The sequence below is a fragment of the Pezoporus occidentalis genome, unplaced genomic scaffold (genome assembly GCF_034315485.1).
Source record: "Pezoporus occidentalis ecotype Australia unplaced genomic scaffold, CSIRO_AGI_Poc_V1 ctg14, whole genome shotgun sequence".
Classification (NCBI taxonomy): Eukaryota; Metazoa; Chordata; class Aves; order Psittaciformes; family Psittacidae; genus Pezoporus; species Pezoporus occidentalis.
The window spans coordinates 2,458,950-2,473,721 of NW_026913209.1; the positions used below are offsets into that span (position 1 = coordinate 2,458,950).

At 36.7% G+C, this 14,772-nt stretch overlaps 1 protein-coding gene across 6 annotated transcripts in view; it reads left to right on the forward strand.

Moving 5' to 3' along the window:
- Positions 1–14,772, forward strand: part of FOXP2 (forkhead box P2) — a 418,517-nt gene that overhangs the window by 116,662 nt on the left and 287,083 nt on the right. For all 6 annotated transcript variants that reach the window (XM_062609597.1, XM_062609588.1, XM_062609592.1 and 3 more), the window contains exon 3: positions 7,240–7,323. The gene's annotated coding sequence lies outside the window, so the exon portion shown is untranslated. The remainder of the gene's footprint in view (positions 1–7,239; positions 7,324–14,772) is intronic.

Consider the following 14,772-nt stretch of genomic DNA (forward strand, 5'->3'; position numbering starts at 1 on the left):
AAGCTTCTAGGTGGCTGTATGTGGGAGATTACTCACTAGGTCTAATCGTGACCCCCAGCCTTGGCCTGTTGTGCTACGGGCTGGAGCTCCCCATAGGGACCTGCTGGTCCCTGAAGCCCTCTAACCTATTACTGTGTATTTATGTTTAAGCCTCCCAGAGATTACAGTCCTTTCTGTTTTCCTCACTTTGACAATACCCAAAGCTTTGAATAGGATGCCTTTTTCTTTCTAATAACCTTCTTCATCCTGTTTGCTCATGACAGCTCCCTTCTCTGGATTTTCTCAGTCTTTTTTGATAGGTTGCATGCATTTGTTCTGAGCTGGCAAAAGGTGTCTTTAATCAGCCTGTGTGCCACCTGTGAAGATGTGACTCTTGTAGCTGCCCCTTTTTTCTTCCTTGTAACAAGCTTACTCATTTTTATTCAGTGACCCTCTTTGAAATAATGGTAGAGATTTTTGTCTTTGGTTGCTCCTTCAAGAACATAGAGTCCAATCTACATCAAAGCAGTTATTGACTGTGGATAGAAATTTACTTTGGGTTGTACCCCAGCATGTCATGTACTCCTACAAGACAGGCAGAAATATCTAACGGCCCTAATATTTACCTGCCATACTTATAAGAACATTTTTCAGAGTTATAAAGGTGTTCTGTTCCTTAGGTGTCTTTAGGTATTTTACGGATTTGTTCAGAACATGGGTTATGGTTATAGCCTTTGTCTTTCTCAGTATCTTCTTCCTTGGCCATTGTTGAAGATGAGTCTCTGGGCTGTTTAATGCGAATGGGCCATTAACTTCCATATGGATCTGATAATCAAGAGCAGTCATTCTGTAATTGATGTGGGGAAAAAACAATCAACCAACCAACCAACCAACCAACCGAAACCCAGCTGAATCGTTGAGCTTTCCCAATAACCTGAATTGGTCCTTATGAAAATACAACATAGCTGAAGACTTTAAGGTAGCTTATTGGTAGGAGAACATGGTTGCCCAAGTAGGTTGAAAAGGTTAGAAACCTTTACTTGTTTGTTTGCTCTTACAGTTAGTTTAGCTTTTTTGTTTTTTTTTTTCTCCCCATTTGCTTTTTGGTCTTTAGAAGCTTAAGGGGTGTGTGTCATGTTTCTGGCAGCTCGTGGACATTTTTTGGTGTATTTTCATTGATTAGGGGGGTTTTGCATTGTTTGGGGGGTGGAGTTTAACAGTTCTATGTTTCTTTTGCCCTGGATGCTGTATGTGTGGCTGTTTATTTTTTTTACATTTCATTGATTTTGTTGTGGTTTCAATTTATTTGGATGGGATTTTTGTGGGTGGTGAAGAAACAGGAAGAGGTAGAGCTCTGTATGTAGATGCAGAACTATGGTGTCATTGGAATAAACTACCAAGTAGCATAACAGCATGAATGGTGAGAGCTCAATGATGGATGGTGCTAGCCCTACAGAAGAGTCAGGAGGCAGGACAAGAGGCAGGAGGGTTCCGTTTACATGAAGGAGCAGTTGGACTGTGTGGAGCTCTTACGTGTGAAAGTTTAGATTCAATATAAGGCAAAAGATTTTAAATGAAAAGACAGTTATGAAGCAGATCAGGTTGCCTAGAGAAGCTAGGCTGTGGAACTGCCTTCTCTGGAAAATTTGAGGATGCATCTGGCTGATGTCCTAAGTGACCTAGTCTGAATTCAGGTACTGGTTTATACAGTTTGGACTAGACAACCTCCTACTGTGAGTGAATGAGCCTGTGATATGATGCATGCATCATGGCAGAGGGGTCAGGTGCTCTTTGACATCTTTGGCATTATGTATTACTGATGTATAAATCTGTACATCCATAGGTACATAAGACAACCCAGGATGATCAACGTATTATGTGCTCTTATGAGATAATACTTTTTAAAGGAGTTATTTCTATGTTTTTGTCAAATAGTATTCCTGAATCGCATCTAATCATGTAACATGAGAAAATGGGAGAAAAAAAATCTAATTCTGGAAAGAATTCACAAGATTGTTGTGCCATTGTGTTTAGGGTATTGTAGATCGAGCTTTTTAGAAAATAGTCAGTTGCTTTCATTTTTGGTTATATTCTTCTCCCCCAGTTCCTGTAAGCAGCTGCAGTTTGTTATGATGAGAAAATTCAACAGGTGGAAAGTGGTTCTTCTCTGAGCTGTCTTACAGTATATTGTATGTTTTCAGCAGAAAGCCAGACGTGCCTGAAGATAAAGTGAGGCATGGTATCTCTGCACGTTGGATAAATTGGTCAGAAATCACCGTGAATGTGATATTGCTGTTGTGCATACTTATAAGATTAGTGTCAACACTGTTTATCATGTAAGGGCAAGTAAAGCAACTTAGACTTGCCTCAGGGGTGGTTTAGTCTGTATACCCAACTGTTCAGAAGAGAAGGCTGAGGAGGTTTTTTTTTTTTCCTTTGCTCCAGGCTTCCCGTTTATTTGTACTGTCTCCATTTTCTCCAGTGTGCCTTGATAAGCACAGGTAATCAAGTGTCCTATTAATCTTTAGGATATGTAACACCTAAATGGAGCATTCTCCCCTTCTCCAGACCACATATAGTTATATGTAACCTGTACATCAGTTACACAGTGAATGGGACATATCAAAGGTAGATGATATATTTAGTCTATGTCATTTTTTTTTTCTGACACCATGCGATTTCTGAGGCATTAAATGCTAAATTTTTAATGTGTTTCTGTACATTTTATTCCTTGCATAATTGCATGTTGTCTTGATTGAGTACAGATATTTTGATAAGAAAATTCTGTAGTGTGAAAATTCAAGATTAATTTTAGTGCTGTAGAATATATATAATGTGAAATTCTATGAGTACGTAGCATTTGTTAAAAAGTTTGGAAAAGGTACAGTTGGGGAAGGTTGACAGATCAAGAAGCATTCAGGAATTTATTGTTTTCTCTGTGCCAGGTAAAAAAAAAAATTGCTTCTCCTACCACTGCCATAATTCTGTTTGATGTTACTGATGACATAACAAAATTCAGCCTTCATTTGTCTAAGTAGTAATGTAGAGTAGCATGTAAAAATTGGCTAATGAGATCACAGTAGTATGAAGGTCTTTTCATAGGCTTACTTAACTTTGGAATGATTATAAAACATAACTACTAATTTATTTTCATGTTCTTGTTAATTATAACAGCATTTAGCAGTGCTCATCTGGTTATGAGCTTTTGAGTATTTGTCACGGAAGTTGTCTAACTAAATACTTGGCTTCAGGAAGAAAAGCAGTAATTTTTTCTTATTTGCAGTTCTGTAGTTTACATAGGATTCTTAAAAAATGTATATTTTTATAGGGTAAATTAGTGTCTTGAAGTAGTTTAAATATAACTAAAAATACATAGGCTATTAAGTAACTTTAAATATTTTTCTTTTATACTTTTAGAAAATCTTCATTACAGATTGTGTGTAAATGATGTATTTTCAAATAAAATCCGGGGTGTCCTGTTGACATAGTGCAGTTTAAGACTTGCTCAGAAGTCCTGTTATGAATTAAGACTTCTTTTGTTTTTAATTGCATGGAAGGTCTATACAATGGAAAGGTGGAAGCTGTGGGTACCAGTGAATGTATATGCCTTTAAAATTATAGTCAGTCTTTCTAGCAAGTAATTCTTGCCTTATTGAATTCTTGCCTTACTGAAACCGGTTGTGTCTTTGGCACAATCTATCTGATTTAAACCAAGTATACCTGAAGATACTTTATATAGGTAGCCCTCAGCCACGTTCTAAAATACTCCTGAATGCTTCCAGTGCTTCACTGGAAAATTTCATACAAATACCCACTTTAAGCAGTAACACACGGTTTGAACCATTTCTACTATAGAAGAAACGTGAGCAAGTTATGCTTACGTGAAATAGAGACACATCACAGTGGCTGTTGATCTATCAAATAGTAGAGCTGCTTAAAGAGATGTGGTGTTTTTTTGTGAGGTTATTTACATTTTTAAAAAGACCAAAGGCCACCAACAAAGCAGGTTAATGAATAAGACCATGTAGTATCAACCCCAAATTTTGCCATAGGGCCAGTGTTCACACAACAGGCAAGCTTATCCTACTGGTTTGTAATCAAAAGTCTAAAATGAATTGAGAGGTGAATGCAACAAACTAATGTGTTAAAGGGAGAGTTTTGTAGCACACAGGCACTGTATTCATTTATTTAAGCCCAGTTTCAAAGGAATGTCTTAATCTAAGAATGAATTTGTCTCTTGAATTAAATTATTTTTATATTCTAGTGACTTCTGAAACAACTGTGACCATTCAAATAAAAGCCAGATTCTGTTAGTTGGGCATATAGGGAACGATGCTTTATTATGTAAAAATCTAGTGTGGCATATCATATGACAAAATGCTACCTGAACTGCATAACACTGCCAGTGCTGAAAATGCATCTGCCACCTATGTAGCTTCTGTGCTAGGTGGGTTTCATAACTGTTACACACTTTATCATTAGGAGAAAAAATACACTAGAATTCCTCCAAATCTGTGTTTTAATAAGCATCTTTAATAAACATACATATCATATCAGTTCAGTTACTGTCCAGTTCATTTTTCTGTTCTCAGATATTGTAGGAGTTTGTGGTATTTCTTTGTGTGACTCAAATTTTAGGGACCTGAGTGGAAAGTCAAGTGTCATGCAGGTGACTTTGAATTCAGTTGTTTTCTACTGTTCAGATGGTAAGGGTGTTCCTGCCTGAGTAAACAACACCACGTTAAGCTGTCAGAATTGCTTGAAATTTCATCTACTGCATGAGATTTAAAAATGAAATTCTGTCTGGGTGTTTTTAAGGCTTTGGTTGGCGTGGTCTGTGGATTTGAACGTAAACTTTTAGGGTTCGGTTGAAATGCAGATGGAATTGTTAGATACTGAAGAATAGAAAAAAATATCTGTCAACATGGGATAAGTGAACAGTGTCATCAAAGGTGTACCTGCTATGGTGCAAGGAGTGGAACGTGCTGTTATCGTTGAAATGGCATAACTGGAACAAGTTAGGTCCGGGTTTTAGGATGGAAAGAAAAGTCAAATCAATGTTTATAACTAAAGTAATACTGTTTTTCAGAGGTAGCTGCCTTCATCATGTAAACCATGCTGGAATGTAGTGTATATAAAACATAAGTCAAAAGATCTAAGTTACTAAAGGTAAAAATTTGTACTGGTAAGAAGGAAATTGGTAGATAAGGCGTGCATCTGACTTATCTGTCACATCTGCTGTGTGTGATCCTGCCCATTTTAAATATTCCTTACTGACTTCTGAAAAATGATAGAAATCCTGATAACTAAAAAAGACCAAAGGTAAAATGATAATAACAAAGACTGAGTATGATTGTTTTTCATAGTAAGACTGATTTCTTCTAAGAATGCTGTATCTAGCCAAAATAAGTCTTGTTTTGATGTAAGATTTCATATAACTGTCTTAGCTTCCTTTCTGAGTTGAAGCACAATGTGTTTAGTATGATCCAAGCTTAAGAAACCTATTTGTTTTGACATAAAGGAATATAGAAAAAGGAGAAATACAGAATACTGATGTTTGAGCCTTACATATTAACATCTGTAAACAGCACATATTGTTGAAGAAATAACCATAAGGTATATTTCTGTCTAGACATCAGGTGCACAAGAAATTTCAAAGATTCAGAGCAAAGCTACACTTGCAATCTTTTAATAGGAAATAGGAGAGCAAGAGGAATGCTGCTCTGTTAGTTGGACATTTCCATTGTGGATCCAGGTTGACCATACGACCATCAAGCCAAGTTTCATTGGCATATATTATACTTTTCAACAACTTTAAGAATTACCACCCACCTTCACCTCCTCATATTTACCTTAGATTCTTACCCATTTTTAACATTTTCTTCTTTTTTCTCTTTGTGTTAAGAGCTCATAAGATTTCCTTCTCGTTTCCCAGTGCTGTCCTACTGTGCAGGGCTTTCACGTAGTGTTTATTCCTCCAGCTTGTCACTCTTTGCTCTTCTTCACTTGCTGTACTACAGAGGCTGCTAGGTAGCTTTCAGTTTTCTAGGAACTTCGACCTTCCCAGCAGGTTTTGTTACACTCTACAAACAAAGGAAGAAGTTAGAGCTGCAGCTCTTTTAAATGTCCAGGCATCTTGTAACAAAGTGTGTATTAATAATGCCAGTTGGAACACAGATTTTTTTTTTAATATTTTTTTTAAAACTGTGAGAAAGGCTTTTCTTTAAAATTGTACATTCATTTTACTCTTCAGTCTGCTTCTGCATGACCTTGTCAGCAAGGAACAATTGCCAAGAGGCACCATTGAGAGGCCGGTAGCATCAGCTTTAGAAGTATCAGAGTTTCAGGCATTGAGGCTGTGTCTATATTAGTAAATTAAAAAATGCTTGGAAGTATTTCCAGGACTCTGCCACAGTTTTGTTCTTTACAAACTAACACTGTTCCAGAAAATTCCCAGATGTTTATATGACAGTTTGTGTGCAGCCCCTCTGTTTTGGAGTGCATGTGAGTATTCTAGCAGAGATGTAGGATTATCTGTGTTACTTGATTGCAGCAAAGAGAAATGTGCTCAAACATACATACATATATATATATATATATATATACACACATATTTAGATCAGGTAATCTATATATACTTTCTACTTGGTCTGCATGGTGTTTATTTCTTTTGCCATGTCCTACCTTCTCCCTTCATTGCAGTCTAAGCCTCAGAGTTGTTTTTCTTCTCTTGTCCTTTTGTCCTTCCTAAAATGCATATAGATTTAAATTTCATTGGCATGCTGTCTCCCAGCTTCTGTTCCTTCCTTCAGATGACCCTGTAAACTTACTGGTAGTGATACTGCATGTGGTTCTCTGTCTGGAACAAACTACTTCAGGGAAGCCTCCCCCTTGTTTGCCTTTGGGTACTTTAGTAATAAAAATAGAATTAAAAAATAGGACTAGACTTTGGGTGATGCTTTATCTGTCCCTGTACTGCAAGACAGAAACTTGATGAACAATTGTATGTCTTTGTGGACTACATTTAAGTTGACTACTTTTTGAAAGAATCTTTCTCTTTGAACTTGTTTGGTATTTCAACCAAAATATGTCAAAATGCAAAAATTAAAAAGTATAAATCCTTCCTGTTTCTTTCAGAATACATATGAATCAGCTTATGCACATCTGGAACTAATTAGAGGCTGTGATAAAGCCAAATTCTGTGTTGTTTCCATTAGATTATGTCTAAATAACTGTAAACATTTCTCTTTGTCTTGTCAGGATGATGGTACTGGAATTGATTTCGGGCATCACTTCAGTTCAAAGTTGAAATGAAAGGATTTCTTTGAGGCTTAGAAGAAGCAGGTGAGTACCCATCAAGAATCACAGGTCTTATTTTCCAACTTCCATTGGTTCTGGAATTTCTGTTCTTGCTTACCAGCCCATATTTGAATTGCTGATCTCTGTGTCCTCTGATTCACTGAGATGTATGACTGCTTGCAGTATGACAATATAGCAGAGAGTATTTAAATCATGTAGGCCTTCCCTACATGCTTGTTCAGTGCCTGCCACAAAAATAAATGAAAACTTGTTTTTTCACCAAGGTCTATGGAACTCTGGAGTTCAGTTTCACTGTGTAGTTTCATTACATCAGCTGCATCAAGAGTATGATAATTAAACTAATTTGGTCAGAAAATTCTTTTACACTTGCATACATATGTATTATAATAAATTAGAATTTTGAAAGGCAAGATTAAATAGTAATTCATCCTTGATTTTGGATATTCCTGTTTTCCTGAAACTGGAGTGATACCTGTTCTGTTGATAACCAGGAATATTCGATGATATCAAGGACCATGAGTTCAGGTCTTGTTTGAATTGCTATGTGTGTTAACAGTCTGAACCTGCCTGTGAAGAAGCAGTGTGAGTACTACCACCATCGGACTTGGCATGCCTGCACTGAACACCTTCCTTTGCTCCAGACCTTCACAGCAATCTTGAGTGAATCATGTGCAACTGATACCGTTTTTTTTTACTTTAGAGAGGTCTAGGAAAGGACATAATGAAGGAGTTAGAGTAAAACGAGAGCTTAACAAGCCGCTCACATCTATTTCAGATTTTTCATACTTGAGATTGCAATAAATGATTAGTCTACTTGTTGAGTGTTTCAATTGTTCACATTTTGCTTTTCCTACAGGGGTAGAAAATTCCTTGAGCATATTTCCAGAATTTTTCAAATTCAAAATTCTAGGCAATATTTTAATGTATAAATTGCAAAATTTGCTCAACTCGTGCCTGATACTAAATCTTACAGATGCAGATTTAAACTGTGTATAATCTAACTCACCATAATGGTAAGCAGGCCTAATTGCTTCTAGGTACACCACTGTTTCCAAAGTAAATATGTATTGTTTCCCTGTTTGTCATGTGCAGTAACTGCTAAGGTATTATGAAGTAATAATTGTTGGAGCAATCCCAGGCACAGCTACAGGTTGGGCAGAGAAGAGATTCAGAGCAGCCCTGTGGAGAAGGACTTGGGGGTGTTGGTTGATGAGAAAATGAACATGAGCCGGCTTCAGTGTGCGCTCGCAGCCCAGAAAACCAGCCGTATCCTGGGCTGCATCAAAAGGATCATGACCAGCAGGTCTTCGAAGGAGGTGATCCTGCCCCTCTACTCTGCTCTTGTGAGACCTCACCTGGAGTATTGTGTGCAGTTCTGGTGTCCTCAACATAAAAAGGACATGGAACTGTTGGAACAAGTCCAGAGAAGGGCCATGAGGATGATCAGGGGACTGGAGCACCTCCCATATGAAGACAGGCTGAGAAAATTTGGGCTGTTGAGACTGGAGAAGAGAAGGCTGCATGGAGACCTCCTAGCAGCCTTCCAGTATCTGAAGGGGGCCTATAGGGATGCTGGAGAGGGACTCTTCATTAGGGACTGTAGTGACAGGACAAGGGGTAATGGGTTAAAACTTGAACAGGGGAAGTTTAGATTGGATCTGAGGAGGAAATTCTTTCCTGTTAGGGTGGTGAGGCACTGGAATGGGTTGCCCAGGGAGGTTGTGAATGCTCCATCCCTGGCAGTGTTCAGGACCAGGTTGGACGAGGCCTTGGGTGATCTGATTTAGCGTAAGGTGTCCCTGCCCATGCAGGGGGGTTGGAATTAAATGATCTTAGAGGTCCTTTCCAATCCTAGTTATTCTATGATTCTATGAAATGCTAAGATATACCTATATACTCCATAATACTGATATACCCATTGTCATGAATTGATGACCCAGAAAGGCAAGAAAAGAAGTAGTTCCAAAGGAGTTAATGATGGTGAGAGTAATTAGTGCTGAAACTATGTTCATAACAAGTTTTCTAAAGTTTCACCCTCTGGGAGGTAACACAGACTTTTTACCTAATTCAAAGCAGTGCAAAACAAGACCATCCTGGTATGTGTTTCACTGTGACTGTCTTTACTCATGGAGTAATTAAAAAGGAAAATTCCTTTCTTCAGATTTAACTTCACCTTCTGCCAAGGACTTGACTCGCTGGCCTGAAGGGTGCTGTGTGAAGATGGTGAAACCATAAAAAGAAGAAAAGATACAATATCAGCTTTAGCAATGTTGTAAATAAAGGACTATACAGCTCTGTACAGGGAAGCTATAGATGTTACTGCCATAACCTATAAATTTGTGTAAGGCTGTACATTAATGTGTAATAATACATTTTCAAAGCAGTGTTTTTGCTTACTACATAACCAAATGGAGAAAACAGTAAAAAAAGTCAGATTCTTTGCTTTCTAGGTAGCAATGGAAATATGACTGGATTTCTAACGTATATTTATACACATGTCTGAACAGTGTAACTTGTCTGTAATAATAGTAGATAGTTTCTTCACAGACAGTGTCAGTATCTTGGAGAACTGTTTGGTTTGACAGAAACTGGTAATTGTGCACTGACTGAAATCTGGTGAGCCAGCAAGAGATGTTTATTTTAAAAGGAAATTATTTTTTTTTCTGGAAATTTACTATGTTCTGTACCAAATAATGTCAGAAATGCAGCAATACTGACTTACACATGTATAATAGTTGGCAGTATCATTTTATTGAATTCCACTATGTCTGGAACTTGAGGCATATGGAGGAAACTAACTGTTGTTCTGTTTCCTTCATTATTTTCTTCCATAACTTTAAGTTAAATACAATCTATAAAAACGCTTTCTGTAAAGAAAGCCAAAAGTCTCTTTGGCCTTTTTAGCACTGGTCTCTATTTCTTGCAGTATGTGAAAGTGGAGAGGGAGTGGTTTTGTAGTCCATGAGGAAATAGTAGTAAATTCTGAATGCTCGTTCTTCAGTATGCCATTTGCAGTTGATACTTTTTTTATGGCAGGACACAGTGTCTTTGCACTGATTGAAAACTAGGATTCAGTCATAAATGTGGTGATAGCAATACATAAAAATTAAAATTTCATTCATGAGTGCATTTATAATTAACAGAGAGAAAAAAATCTGTTTGCTTTCTGTCCTGTCTTTCAATAGACCACTTAACTATTTAGGACTAAGTCTTAGAAAACTGAGTTAGGGTTGGAAAACTGAAACCAAGACAAAAATCCGTGTTGGAAAAATGCAAAAGCAGAGAAAAAAGTTTTGAATTAATGGCTCAAATGAACACTTTTGGGACTTTAGTGGTACAGTTATGTCTGCATTTTCTGAGTTAATTAGGCTTTGGGAAAAAAACTAAGGAAGTTTTCTAAATCTGAATATTTTCTGTATTAGTGAACTTAATTGTGGTATTAGTTTTTTTTTTTAAGTCAGTGAGCTTTTCTGTCCTGAGTTGGCAATGTGGGGAAGAGAAAACATTGTGTTCATTCCGGTTTCTTGTTGGAACTAGAGGGCTCTAAACCGTACGACTCATGTACATGTGTTGTATATATATGCATTTTTGTGTATCTACCAAATATTCAGTCTCTATATATGTTTATTTTGCACATTAGATCAGTACAAAGTACATCTAATAGTCTTCTTGCAGCTGAACTGGAACTGTCTGAAGAGTTTTGTAAGGACTCATTGCTGGTGATCATGCTGATTACCGACATGCAACATTTGATGTACAGGTCTTTCCATCAGCTGAATAAATGATTGGTGGTAACTGTCCACAAAGAAGGGTAACCCTTCCACGTGTCTGGTCAGAAAGCAGATAAGTTTTGATACTGCTGTAGGTGCAGGGGTGGAGGATGTACAACAGGTGTTGGCTTTCCAAGAAGTAATTGGATGGGGATTGATGGGCTTTGTCTTCAGTCTGGTTTCCAACAGGAAGAGTCTGAAACATAAACAATACTTTATATTTTAATGGAATTGTATTAGGGACAGAGATACTGTTTATTGTAGAATTTTTAATTGCTTTCCAGGGTGATTGTGAATAGCTCTAAATTACTGATTTAGGGGAACCTGAAGGCAACTTTTGGCAAAAAGGAATTTACATTGATAAAACCAAATTTTTGTGGCCTGGAACTATGAGATAGTAAAATTTTTTGCTGTGATTGTACAAAGTATCAAATTCTGGATTTAAACTGGCCAGCTGTTCAGTTCAGCTGAACATTAAGTATGGTCTTAATGGTCTGATTTGCTGGGAAGAGCACTAATACAATAATACGCTTTTTACAGCACATATCAAATATGAACTTGTGTCACCTATTACAAAGTTTGTGCTTTGGGAGATGTGTTCAGTGCATCTAGGAGTTATGCCCCACATTTGTTGGAATTAGTCCTTGATGATACTGTGATAATGATTCATTATTGCTCAAATACACTGGTTGGTTTGTGGTTTCTAGCATAGAGATTTTGAAGGAAAAGCTAGTTGAAGTCTATTGTTTTTTCAGGTAATAGTGTGAAATGAGGCAAGATGGGGTGCATCTTAATAATTTTATGATTCTTTTTTCTAAGTGGCATGAAGGAGGGAGGTGAGAGCTCCTAATTTTGAACTGAACTGAATACATGTTTCTAAATGTGGCCTGCTTGAGAACAGAGGACCATTACTGTAGTTGTCATATAAAATAAAGTTGGAGTCTGAAGCTCCTTTTTAGCTGTCAGCTTTATTAAGGAGCTACTGGTGTGTTGAACTAGGCACATGCATTATATAAGCAGTGTATGGTAGTGTCTAGGGGGAATTTTCTCTCTCTTCACTGCTGCTTTATTAGGTCTCGCTCACTCATTCACTGTTGCCCTGTCTTACTCCAGCTTTCTGGCTGCAGCTCACAGCACAGTAGGTCTAATGTAGATTGACGCCTTTGTGCGAGGACTGATTGAAACTTGTGTCTCATAGTTGGTAATGCTCACTCAACCATTTTATTGAAGATAAAGTAAATAAAATAGATTGCCATATGAGAATTCTCTGAAATCAAATGGAATAATTTGACAGGTTTAAGCCCATGAAAAAGCCAACACATTGAAACAGATGGGAATACTTTTTATGCACAATATACCAGGAAAAGGTGTCTGCTGGCTTGATGTTAAGCTGTTAATGGCTTTTACCAAAAGTATAATTGTTGAAAGTATTATCATCATTTCCAGTGGAATTTCCTTTGGTGTTTAAATTGTTACTTCTCTCAAACAGAGGGATGTTTTAATTTTTTTTTTAAGTGTAATGGATATAGTGATTTTATTTTCTTATTGCTTCTGATTCTTTAAGAGACTGATGATGGATAGTCAGTCTCTTAAAGCTTAATATAAGAAAATAATAGAGATTAACTGAGGGTGAGTTTATTATTTCAGAAAATAATTCTGTGGAATAATGCAAAATAGACTGTTACTTTTATAGGTCTTTAATAATCACTAAGTGGCATAATTTTGAATATTACAAGTAAAGTTGCTACAGTGAACCCTGACATTTCTAAAGTTATGTGTGGTGCAGTATACAAAAATACAAACTGTTCAAGCTGTTGTGACAAACTGTTTAGATAACGGTGAACAAACCACAAATACTCCTCACAATATTTTATAAAGAATTGTTGTAGATAAGCAGTGCAGTAAGCCTGTGTTATTTTTAGAAATCAGCTAATACATAATAAGTGAGTTAAGATGCAACACATAACATATACCTCATTTCTTTTTATGTGGGTAACAATGAGTATTAGTCTTTTCAGTCACACTAGGGGGTTCCTTCTTACTAGTTGGCTACTTCTTCAAGGAAACGAGACACCTCTGTTTTAGTTGAGTAAAATAAATAATGTGAAACTCAGTATTAGTATAAGAATTTTAATATAAGTTAAAAATATATGTATGGAGTTTGCAGATACAGCCTTAGTTTTCCACCTTAAAAACACAGCCAATTAAATAACAAATATATTTGTTTTGCTGTTTTCTTTATGTTTAAATAAAATCTACTCTTTTGTGTTAGATATCAATTTTATTTTTTAAAATTAAAAAATTTCTTAGATTGTGCTGTTGGTACTTAATGCTGGGATGCTTGTGAGGTTTCACAAATATTGGGCTCAAAATAAATTATGAATGAGCCATTTGAGAATGGCTTGCAGGAGTGAGTTGACAGATTGGAAAAACATAGTAAGGATGGATTTCTAGATTAACTGTTAGCAGGAGTACACAGCTAGTTGTGATGATGTATGCAATGGCAGGGATAGTGCTGGTCAAAATCATATTTCCAATAGGATTGTGAATAAATCTAAGAAATCTGAACGATATTCTCAGATTTTCCCATGCTGGTCATAGTTTTAATAGGGAAAATCGCTCTATTGTGCTTACAATGCACTGGTGCACTGGCACCAGCTGTGTTCTGGAGAGGTCTTTGTTCTGTTGTTGCCATGCAGATGACTGCATATGTCTGGCCAAACCCTCTGTGCTCTTACAGGTGTTCCAGACTTAAATTTTCAACACTTGAAAAGCAAAATTTAGTGACTGTAATGCCAGCAAGATAGCTAGAGCTTCCCATCCTCCTGAGGGAAGTCTCTTCTCATTCATTCCTTGGTGCTCTTTCTGTTCAGGCAGTTGGGTAAAAGGGTCATCAACAGCTTTGTCTTTCTGTGGGAGGGACTGGAGGAAGACAGAACTCTGTCACAAATCTCTGTTTTAACCCTTTTGTTTTCTTTTCGTCTTTCTATGAAATTACATCCTTAGAAAGTGTTGGCTTTCGGAGTAGGCAACAAAGAATATTAGTTTAATTAGATTTTAATTACATACTTAGAATTGCCTTGGGGTTTTCTCCGTGGTAGGAGATCCAAGATGAAGAATCACTGCTTGTTTCTGTGAAATGTTTTCTTTCTCTCATGGCTTTTTCTAGTTAAATTGGAAAGCCATTAAGCATTACCACAGTTTTTGGGAGAAAATGCTGAGACTTGTGAGTTGCTCCAACATAGATTGATTTAGAAAGAATAAGAGCTAATTTTACCAAGAGAAACAGAAATTTCAGAAGTAGTTTACTTTGGATTTCTTTAAAACTTAAGGAAACAAAATATGGTTTCCGATATTTCTCAGAACAACCTATTTATGCTGTTTTTTTCAGCATGGTCTCTTACTTGACCATATCCGAAGTAATTCGGAAAGGCTGATTTTCATGTTATTGTTCTTTGTGTTTTCCTTTAACACATTAAAAGAAATGATTTGTATTTTTGGGATATTTTTGAAGTTCCCTTACCCAGAAATCAGTCCATGATAATTGTGATGAACTAGCTATTGAAAATCCTTTTTTAAAAAATAAAAATATTGGCAGTAAAGAAACCCATTCAGTGCAAGTAACTGCATGTGGAAGAAATAACAGCGTGTCTGATTCCTGAAAATAAATGAGATCTTGAAAATGGAGTAGATGTTTATTTGA